The sequence below is a fragment of the Macrobrachium nipponense genome, chromosome 46, assembly GCF_015104395.2.
Source record: "Macrobrachium nipponense isolate FS-2020 chromosome 46, ASM1510439v2, whole genome shotgun sequence".
Classification (NCBI taxonomy): Eukaryota; Metazoa; Arthropoda; class Malacostraca; order Decapoda; family Palaemonidae; genus Macrobrachium; species Macrobrachium nipponense.
The window spans coordinates 11,034,686-11,045,501 of record NC_061106.1 but is presented as its reverse complement, the minus strand read 5'-3'; the positions used below and the strand labels follow the sequence as shown (position 1 = coordinate 11,045,501).

At 43.0% G+C, this 10,816-nt stretch overlaps 1 pseudogene; it reads right to left on the bottom strand.

Moving 5' to 3' along the window:
• LOC135214635 (uncharacterized) overlaps positions 1-4,934 on the bottom strand; it is an 81,823-nt pseudogene extending 76,889 nt beyond the window's left edge.
• Positions 4,935-10,816: the final 5,882 nt, after the last annotated feature.

Here is a 10,816-nt window from a genome sequence, read left to right as displayed (position 1 = left end):
GATACTTCTTCACCTCGGGACCAAAAACCTCGTTCATCCACTCGATGAACAAGATCCTCGTCACCCAAGCCTTGGTATTAGACCGCCACATAACGTGAAACAGCTTCTTCTGCACATTGTTTTTCTTAAAGGCTCGTGGATTCTCCGAGTGATACAGGAGGAGAGGCTTAATCTTGCAATCCCCGCTTGCATTGGCACAAAACAGTAGGGTTAGACGGTCTTTCATGGGCTTGTGACCGGGAAGTGCCTTCTCTTCTGACGTAATGAACGTCCTCCTGGGCATCTTCTTCCAGAATAACCCTGTCTCGTTGCAATTGAAGACTTGTTGGGGGAGGTATTTCTCGGAATCCACGAGCCTTTTAAACTCTTTTACATAAGCCTCTGCCGCCTTCGTATCTGAGCTTGCAGCCTCACCATGGCGAACAACACTGTGGATGCCAGTCCTTCTCTTAAAATTCTCGAACCAGCCACGGCTCGCCTTAAAAGTGTCTTTTTCACTGTCTGCTGATGTGCCTGGCTCATTTTTACTCAAATCTTCGTAGATCTTACGAGCCTTTTCGCAAATGATGCTCTCACTTACGGAATCTCCTGCCAGCTGCTTCTCGTTTATCCAAACCATGAGCAAATTTTCTACATCGTCGAGAATATTAGGCTGTTGTTTTGTCAATACTGTGACACCTTTTGATGCTTTACTGGCTTTAATTTCTTCCTTTTTCTTCAAAATAGTGCAGATCGTTGATTGCGACCGCTTGAAGAATGCTGCAATGTCTTTAACGCGCTCGCCTTTATCATGCATTTGGATAATTTCCTTCTTCATTTCGACTGTAATCATCTATTTCTTTCTTATGCTTTCCTTCTTGCTGCTTGCCTTCGTCATCTTGGGAGCAATTGTCTTTAGTATTTGGGTAATAGTAACGTATAAGCACTATCACGGAAACACAACACGTGCACAAATCACTAAGCAAATTTGAGAGCGTATCACGGACAGATGCGTTCAATCTTACCGCCAGCGAGATAGTGAAAGAGTTATGGTTTAAAAAGGGTCAAGGGATGCGTGGGAGGAAGTCACATGACCCTCGTTAAGTTTTGGCCGAAAAAAATGTATTCGCAGATCCCACGCTCATCCGATGTCCGATGTAAACAATGCAGGCGGCCTCCCATGATGGAAATTCGCGCATTCATATTCCAAGTGAAATTCGTATTCCAGAATGAGGGCGTCACTTCGTAAGTTAAAAAATTTGTATACTAATCGGATTGTAACCCAAAGTATTACTGTATAAATAAATGCTAAATATACCAGAGAAAAAAGCCATATGGAATGCCAGAATTACTACCCCCGGCTCGCTCACCCTCATAGGGTGTCGGTATAGCACAGGAGCGAGTGGAAACCACTATCACAGATGCTTTGCCAATTAGATCTCTCCTCTCTCAAAATCCCCCTCTAGAGAGGTGCCGTTACAACGTCTACCTTCCGCTTGCTACTACTACCTCTGCCAAGAGCCCTCATTCCTGAAATACGCACCCAAGCTTGGGCCAGCTAAAGGGTGGGGGAAAGGAAAAGAGAGGGATGGGTTCACTGGGCGACACAGGTCTTCCCCCAGAAATAGATTTTTCCTTTGTCAAAATCCCTTTTCTGGGCTCGACCTGTGTCGCCTAGTGATATAGTAACAGAGAATTGGCCATACAAGCTTGGAAATAAAATGTAAACAAAAAGTTATATGAAATGAAAAATAAAAATTCCTTAAAATTCTTGTTTTAATAACCAAGGTAAGGATAACAAATTACAAATGGTAAATAGCACCTAATATGACCAAATCCATACTATCGCCACGAAAATGCAACAGGTAATGAACATAAAAACAAACATATTAATGAACTATGTACATGAACAGGAGTGGGTAGCTTAGCAATCCAGTCCGGAACAAAAGACAGAAAGGCAGGGATTACAAGCGAGGCAGGTAGGTGAGAGTGAGTACAAAAGATAATTGATAGCAAAATAATAAAATACAGATTTAGAATTACATAACTAGGCTGTATCAGGGGAGACAATTTTCCCTGCAGCCATTGCCGAATATTTAAGGGCCTCTAGAGTTTTCAAATAGTGGCATTTAAATACTGTCAGGGATTTCCAACCCGTATATTTCTTAAGATCCTCGATGTTCATATGATGAAAATAATTAACTGAGGTAGCCACTGCCCGGATATCATGGATATGAGGGACTGAATCCAGATTGGCTTGTTTAATAAAATAAAGAATTTGTTGCCTGATGGCCTCCAAGGAAATGGTTCCACCATTCTCTCTAATAAAAAAGAGGATCTGAAGACTTTTTAGAAGTTCTGCCCAGATAAGATTTTAATGTAATAATAGGACATAATTATGTGTCCTGTGGAAGAGGGACAATCTTCCATGGAGACCACCTGTTTTGTGGGTCTTCATTCTTTGCTAAGAATTTCCGATCTGGAGAGAGCAGAACTTCTCCAGACAGGAGGAAATCAATATGATTTGGTTCTCTAGAGAGAGCTGACAGTTCAGATATTCTGGCGCCTGAGGGCAGACTCATTAAAAATAATGTTTTCCTGAGAAGGGTTATATATGATCATGATTCGTTATCAGTATCTGAAGCCAACCTGAGTACGTCATTTAAAAACCAGGAGACCGTGTGAGGGCGGTCTACCGGTCTCAGACGAGCACATGCTCTAGGGATAGACAAGAAGTACGAATCTGTTAAATCAATATTAAAGCCAAAATGAAATATCTTCCTCAAGGCAGATTTAGTCGTAGTAATGGTACTAACAGCTAGGCCTTTTTCGAACAGTTCTAAAAAATGAAATTGTCAGATTCGTAGTCATCTTTTGGACATCTGATTCTTTTAGAAAGATGGCTAGCTTCCCTACTGCCAAATCATACTACCTGAGTGTTGATTCTCTTTTGTCTAACTCCACAAACAGGATGTTTAGTGGATCAATACTAGCATCCTTCAGTGCTGCAAAATTCATGAAGTCCATAGTTAGGGCTTTCAGAATTCTTGAGGAAGCTGACACAGTCCGAGTTTGTACTATTTGAGTCAGTTTTGGGTTGGGAATTCGTCTGGGAAGGAGTTTCAACTCTAGTAGATGAGGAAACCAATTGCTCTTCGGCCAGTTGGGTGCTACCAATCCTATCTGTCCTCTGAAAGATCTGACTTTGTGTAGAACTTTCAGCAAGAGGTTTATTGGCGGAAATAAGTAAATCTTCTGCCAATTGTTCCAGTCTATGGACATCGCATCTGTGGCATGAGCCAGAAGATCCAGATTGGGAGCCACATAACATGGAAGTTTGTGATTGGACTCTGTGGCGAACAAGTCTACCTGAAGGCCCTTGATTTGTTGGCAAATCCAATTGAATGATTTTGTATCCAAGGACCACTCCAACTCCAGGGGAGTTATCCTGGACAGTGAGTCCGCAATGACATTCCGTACTCCTGCCAGGTGAGTGGCTGACAGGTGCCAATGATGTTTCATTGCCAACGAAAAGATTGCAATCATCACTTGATTTATTTGGCTCAACTTGGAGCCTCCTCTGTTTATGCAATAAACTATCACTGCCCTGTCCAAGACTAGTCTGATATGAATGTTCCTGGCCAGAGCTAGTCGTTTCAGGGTCAGAAAAATGGCCATTGCCTCTAGTACGTTGATGTGGAACTGGCGGAATGTTGTCGACCATGTTCCTTGAACCTTCTTGTACTGAGAGTAGCCCCCCCATCCGCTCAGAGAGGTGTTCGTGTGGACTATCAGAGACGGTGGGGGAAATTGTAATGGCACTGATTTGGAAAGACTTCGGACTTCCGTCCATGGGCAGTCTTTTCCTTAGTATTGGCGGAATCAAGGAGATTTTGTCTCTGAACTTGTTGCTGGCTCTTTTCTGCCATACCTGATTGATATCCTTCAGTCTGCCTTTCAACAGAACATCTGTTGTTGAAGCAAACTGAAGTGAACCTAAGATTCTCTCTTGGGTACGACGAGAAGCCCGTTTGTTCTTGATGAATTGTCTCGTAGCTTTCGCTATCTCTGCACTTCTTCAGTGGAAGAGATAGTTTGTGTGTAGTTAGGCCCCATTGAATTCCCACCATTGAAAGCGAGACGCCGGAATGAGACGGGACTTTTCCTTGTTTATCTGGAATCCCAGGTAGTTTAGGAATTTTATTACTTTGGCTGTTGCCTAGCAACATTCCTTGTCGTTGGTTGCCCAAATGAGCCAGTCGTCTAGGTAAGCTACTAACATCACCCCCTGAGCTCTTAGTTCCTGCACTACTGTCTCTCCTAGTTTGGTGAATATTCTGGGCGCTATGTTGAGCCCGAATGGCATGACTGAACGAGTAAGCTTGTTTTCCTAGTCTGAAGCCTAGGTATGGAGAGAAGTTTCTTGCTATTGGTACATGATAGTAAGCGTCTGTAAGATCGATAGAGGTGGTGACGACCCCACGGGGAAGTAAGGTCCGCACCTGCGAGACGGTTAGCATGCGGAACTTGTCGCATTGAATGTATGAGTTGAGACGGGACAAGTCCAGAATCACTCTTCGTTTGTCCGAGTCCTTCTTTGGTACACTGAACAAACGTCCTTGAAATTTCAGGTGACTGACTTTCTTTATTGCCTTCTTTTGAAGAAGGTCTTTGGCATAGTCTAGAAGGTCTGTCATTGGAATCTGATGGAAACTAACTGGTGGAGGAGGCCCTTTTATCCATCTCCACCCCTGACCTTTCGATACAATACTGTGGGCCCACGTACTGAAGGTCCAATGATCCCGGGAGAGGTACAGCCTCCTGCCTACCTGGAGAGGCTCATTGACTGGTTGAGGTCTTACTTCCTCTGCCTCCTCTGAAGCCTCTGCCTCTTGAGAGAACTCTAGAGCCAGCTCTCTGCCGGTAAGCACCTCTTGCTCTGCTACCCCTTGCATGCCTATTATAGCCTCGAAACGCCCCTTGTGTTTCAAAGGAGGCGTTGAAGGCTGGGGAAGTCACAAGGGCAGGGCAATTGGGGTAGTGAGTTGTGTGACTGGTGAAGAAAGTGAGGATGGAAGGGTTGAAGGAGATAGAGAGGCTAAAGGAAGAGCTGAGGTTGGCGAGGGAAGCTAAGGGAAGGTTGGAAGTGGAGAATGAGAGGTTGAGGGTAGAGTGTGAGGAGCTGAAGAGCGAGTTAGAGGAAATGAGAGTGTGAAAGTGGAAATGGAAGAAGAGGTGAAAGGAGTGGAAGAGAGAATGGTTGAGAAAATGGACGAAAAATTCAGGGGTAATGATGAATGCAGTGCAAGAGATGATGCAGGAAATGATGAAGGGATTCATGGGAGAGGGAGCTGTAGGAGGTAGGCCTACTGGGTCTTGTGACAGGCCAGGAGTGGTAAAGAAAGTGAAAGAGTGAGTGGATGAGAGTACGAGTGACGAAGGTGATTTGGTTGTGATAGGTAAGGGAAAGGCGAAGACACAGGATAAGGATAAACCTGAGGAAAAGAAGAAGACTAAGGGAAAGAAGGTTGGTAAGGGTGATGGACAGGATGAGACTAGAACTGAATACATTGGGGAAAGGGCTGAGAGTAATTTGGATAGCGGTGAGTGGAAACAGGTAGGTAGAAAGAAGAAGGGTAAGAAGAGTGTAGTCAAGAGTATGGACGTGAGTATGGAAGTTGACTCGCTGTATTCGGAAGAGGGAAAGAGGAGTCAGAATGGAAGTAGCGAAAGTGAGAGTGAGAGTGAGCAGGAAGTACGAAAGGTTGTGTATATGAGAGAGGTACCCCGATGTGCACAATACAAGGAATATGGTAGTAGGGACATAAGGGAATTTTTTAAAGAATATGAGAGGTATTGTGAGGCAAAGTATGGGGATAACAAGAGTGTCTGGGCAAGAGAGTTGAGTAGCTTTTTGACGAGATTTTTTGTTGAGTATGTATGGGGTAATGATGAGTGTAGGGAATGTGCTGTATGAGAGTGTAAAAGCTAGGATTGTAGAACAGGCAAACTGGATAAAGAGTAGCATTAGATATAGGAGAAAGCCAGATTTTGAAGAGGCAAGAATGAATGTTGGTGAGTCGTTGTCAATGTATGTCTGTAGGTTAGAAACATTAGCCAGGAAAAAGTTTGGGGACGAAGGGATAAGGAGTTAGTGCAGAAGTTGTTGGCGACTGTACCAGAGAGCGTATATGAGTTTATGAATCTAAAACTAAGGAGAAAATGCGATGGACGAATGAAAGGTTGACGTGGAACGACATTTTGGAGATAGTAGAAGATTACAAGCTAGATATGTGTATGAAAGAGAGTAGAAGTCTTAGTGTTAGGATTGAAGTAGTTGAGGTTGTACTAGAATTTAAAAGCTAAAGGAGGCAGTTTTGGAAGGGCCGAGGCAAATGGCAGAGCGAGTGGTAGATAGGAGCGTTTGGGCAAGTAATGTGAGTGTAGTTAGCCTAAAAAGAGATAGGAGTGCGAGTGTTGGAAGAGTAAGGTCAGTTAGTTGTGAGCGAGGAGATCAGTGTTACAGATGTGGTAAGCCAGGACACAGGAAGAATGAATGTCGGTGGGCATTAGGAGCATGCTTCGGGTGTGGACAAACGGGGCATTTGGTGAGTGAGTGTAAGAAAGATAGGGATATTAAACGTTATAGGTGTGGACAGGCAGGGCACATGGCTAGTGGATGTCGGGGTACCCGTAAGAATGTGGTTTGCGGCAACTGCGGGAAGAACGGGCATTATGCTAGGATGTGTAAAGAACACCATGCGAAGTGTGTTGAATGAGGAATGGAAGGTCACGTGGCGATTGTGTGTAGGCATAAAAGGATGAGTTGGGCTGGGAATTCGGGAAACTAAGTGAAAAGGGGATTCAGTTGGGTGGGTCCTCTAGTGTGAGGCAGTATGTTCAGGAGAATGTGATGAGTGAGTGGTTGAAAGTGAATAAATGGGAGCCGAGTATCAGTGAGCAAATGGGTCTGGAAGACCGGCAGTTAGTGTTGGTTGAGTATAGAAGAAAGCTGAAGAAGGTGAGGAAAGGGAATGAAAGGGAGAAACGTGAGCTGCATAATAGAGGGGTTAGTGTTAGGGTAAAAATGGCGGATAAGGCATGTAATACAGATGACTTTGAAGGGAGGAATGATACATATAGCATGTGTGGGTTTGAATTGTCAGGGTTTGGTGAAGTTTCACCGGGAAGGGAATCAGGTGGTAAGGATGTAGTTGGCAGTATGAATGAGTCTCTTCGGGGGTTTGGCAGGAGTGTAAATGAGGTAAGTGATTTGGTGGCAGAGTTACGAGAGATATTCGGACAAGAGTTGGAAGGAGTAGATGAGACAGTGAATGGGATTTGGGAGGATGGTAGTGAGGGAGATAGTAATGGTAGTCTGACTGGAAGTGGTCTGGGAGAAGTTGATGCCAGTGTAACTAAGAGTGTGTATGAGGGCCCTCAAACAAGATCCAGGGGACCTGCGTCCGAGCATCCGTGGGTGTTGCGGAAGGCAATATATTTAGTGTGGGTGTTGTGAGTGTAAGGAGACATTATCAAATGTAACGGGGGAGGAAATATGGAGGAGTTATGGAGTTCCATTTGACAATGTCTGTGTGTGTGTGAGAGAGAGAGAGAGAGAGAGAGAGAGAGAGAGAGAGAGAGAGAGAGAGAGAGAGAGAGAGAGAGAGAGTAATTGGTGGTGGGATGGTTAACGATTGGATTGGCTGTTGGTGCTGGGTTGTCTGTTGGTGCTGTTGGAGTTTAGAGTTCTGTGTTTTCAGTGAGTTTTCAGTCAGTCTTTGGTGAGAGCTGGTGATGATAAGTAGTGCTGACAGCAGTCTATTGGAGGATTGGGAGTCAGTTAAGTTTTGTGTGTTATTGATTTGTTATTTGGTTGTTGTTAGGTTAGTGTTGTTTGCTTAGAGTTGTGCCTGTGCTGTTGTGATATTTTGTGTTGTTGCTGGGGGGGCTGTTGTGATTCCTTGATGATGTTAGTGGGTGTGTGTTTTGCCTTTTTGTGTTGTTGGTTTTTTTGTGTTGTTTGTGTAGAGGTCTTTTGTTGTGTTGTTGAGTTTTTGTTGTTATATGTGAGGTTGTGGTTGTGTTCCTTGGTTGTTTGCTGTGTTGTTGAGTTGTGGTTGTGTTCCTTGACTGTTGGTGTGTTGTTGTGTTGTTTTGGTTGTGGGTTGTGGTTCTGGGTTGTGGTTGGTATCACTGTGACCTCAACCAGCAGACAGCACAGCATAGGCCTGGAGTATCTGGAGTTGGTGTTTGTTTGTTTGTTTGTTTTTTGTAGGTGTAGGTCAATTGTCCTGCATGTATGCTGTAGTGTAAAGAGGAAAGTGTGACTGGGTGAGTTGGGCAGCTGGAGTGATTAGGTTTATGTGGGGGGGATTTAGCCAGCTTGTTTTTTCTTAGCTTGTGATCCCGCCACAACATCAACGGACTTTAGGAGGGAAACTCAGCATAGACATTGCCGGCAGGTAGAAGCAGGCGAAGAAAACTTGTTAAGCATTAGGGACATTTCACAAAGGGAATGTGTAGCTAGTTAGGTACTTCTATGGCCTACTCATAAGATCTCTTATCCTGTGAATCTTCCGCTGGCCGTATATGCAGGCAGTCCATAGTCATCAACAGGGTTTTTTTTTCTCGATGGCGAGATAACTGAAAATTGTAAATATCGTTGATAACCGGGGATCAGCACTGCTGTTAAGTGGGGATCAGTGCTGAAAATCCAGTTATAGTTGTTGCTAGACAAGTGCCATGAAACCACATCACTGTTAACTGAGGCCACCAATAACAGGGTACAGCCAGTCTCCGTTTATCAATGGGGGTTCCGTTCTGACGGCCTGATAAGCGAAAATTACTGATAACCAAAAATCGGCAGTTTATGGCGCCTCTGTTAGGTATGTATCAGAACCATAACTCTATTATTGGGGCCGATAACTGGAAATCAGTGCATCATGCAGCTCTAGGCTCTAGACAAGTGCCATATAACAAGATCACCGATAACAGTCTCCCAATAACTTGGGACTGCCTGTATATATACATTTATATAAATGCTACTTATGCACCTACACTAATGATACTTCAGCAGTACACCTAAACCCATAAAGTAATGCCTCTTAACAGTTTCCCATTTTCATTATTATGATTATTTTTTACAATGCTACAAGTTAGTTCAGGTTGGAAACTATCTAGAATTGCTGTTAGCTGTAAAATATCAAGAAAATATATATGTAAAAGCTACAATATAGAGTGCCTGTCACAAAGCAGAGTTGTTACTTATCAGAAAGTAAGATCCCCAAAGTGGGTTTTAAGTTGAAGTATTAACACACACTGCACCAGTCTTACATGCAATATAGCTCTCCCAGGATTTTAAGACTTTACCTCTACTATTCCATCAATCTAGCACTCTTTAGGAAGACCTAAAGTGTCCTATTCTAATAATTATAACTTTCCCTAGAATAACATTAACTAATCCTCTCAATATTTTCCATTCTTTCAATACTTTTTACAGCATACATAGTTGCTATGCTTACAGTTTATTTAAACAGTTCCCATTTTTCTTCTTTCATTTGTAATCAGCATCTAAAATTTCACCTCCATAATGGAGAGTTAGCTTAAACTTCCTTCATATAATCGTATCTTGGTTGCCATGGAAATTTCAACTTTTTTCTTTCCATATACTTTGCACATACCCAGCTACCTTCCTTGCTTCACTTATTCTGTGATTCACTTCTTTTATAGATTGCTCCTAATTTTTCCAACCACTTCTGGAGATTTTTTTTTGTTATCTCCAATCAGTACCGTATAGCAATATCAAGCATTCCGCAATCTACTATTCATGTCTCAATCTCTTATCCCACAACTCTGCAACTAGGTCAACCATCCATGTATGAGGTTTACGATATATCAAGGCTACACAAAGGCACAACAACTTGTGCATTTTTGTTATATCTAATATGATCATTCCCAACAACATAACTGATTCAAGTTTAGCACTATGTCAGAAGGCTAACCTGCTTTTTCAGTTGCAAACATACACTTATGTTTGTTTCCAAATAAGTCCATTTTTGTAATTTTATGATATTTAACGTAATAAACAGTGCATACTAGAGAACTATATAGGTATACAGCATGTTATCACGTCATAAATGCAATTACTTACTTTGGTTTCTCTGTTTCAGTTGACAATGATCACTGCTTGATGCTACTTCAATAAGGAGACTAGGCAAATGAACAACGTTTCTATTTATGATCACGGTCTGTCTCTACACACACATCATCATCATCATTTTCGAATACTACTTCCAAGATGCCATCCATCAGCTGCCCAATCCCCGGCTGTGAGTACATGACAACGGACCTGGATGCCACCATTGTGGCTGCCTTGATCACTGCTCACAGTGCTATTCATGCAGTGCACACTGCTTCTGCAAAGGTCAAAAAGGTCAAGCAACCAGCAATATTGTCAGCTGGCTCCAGATTGAACCTATTTTCAGTCACGGTAGTTGGAGTATGTTGATGACACCAGAAGTGATGAATGTGACAAGATGGTTCAGCTACTTGAGTGTTGTAATGAACAGTTGCGCAAAGATCTTACATGGTCAATTGGGGGCAGCCTTACTAACAGATCTGTGGACGAGGTCATGGTTGAAATAAAAAAAGCTTGCTGCACATCCAGAAAATACAATGGTCGCAGAAAATACTAGTATGTGCCAAGACCGTGAGGAGCCAGTTTGAAGCTTTGGTGCACATCTCTGAGGCCAAGCTGGGGTTTGCAAGCTGCAATGAGGTCAACTATACAGATGCAATTCTTTGAAATGTTCTTACTTGGTGCATCGCAGATCCT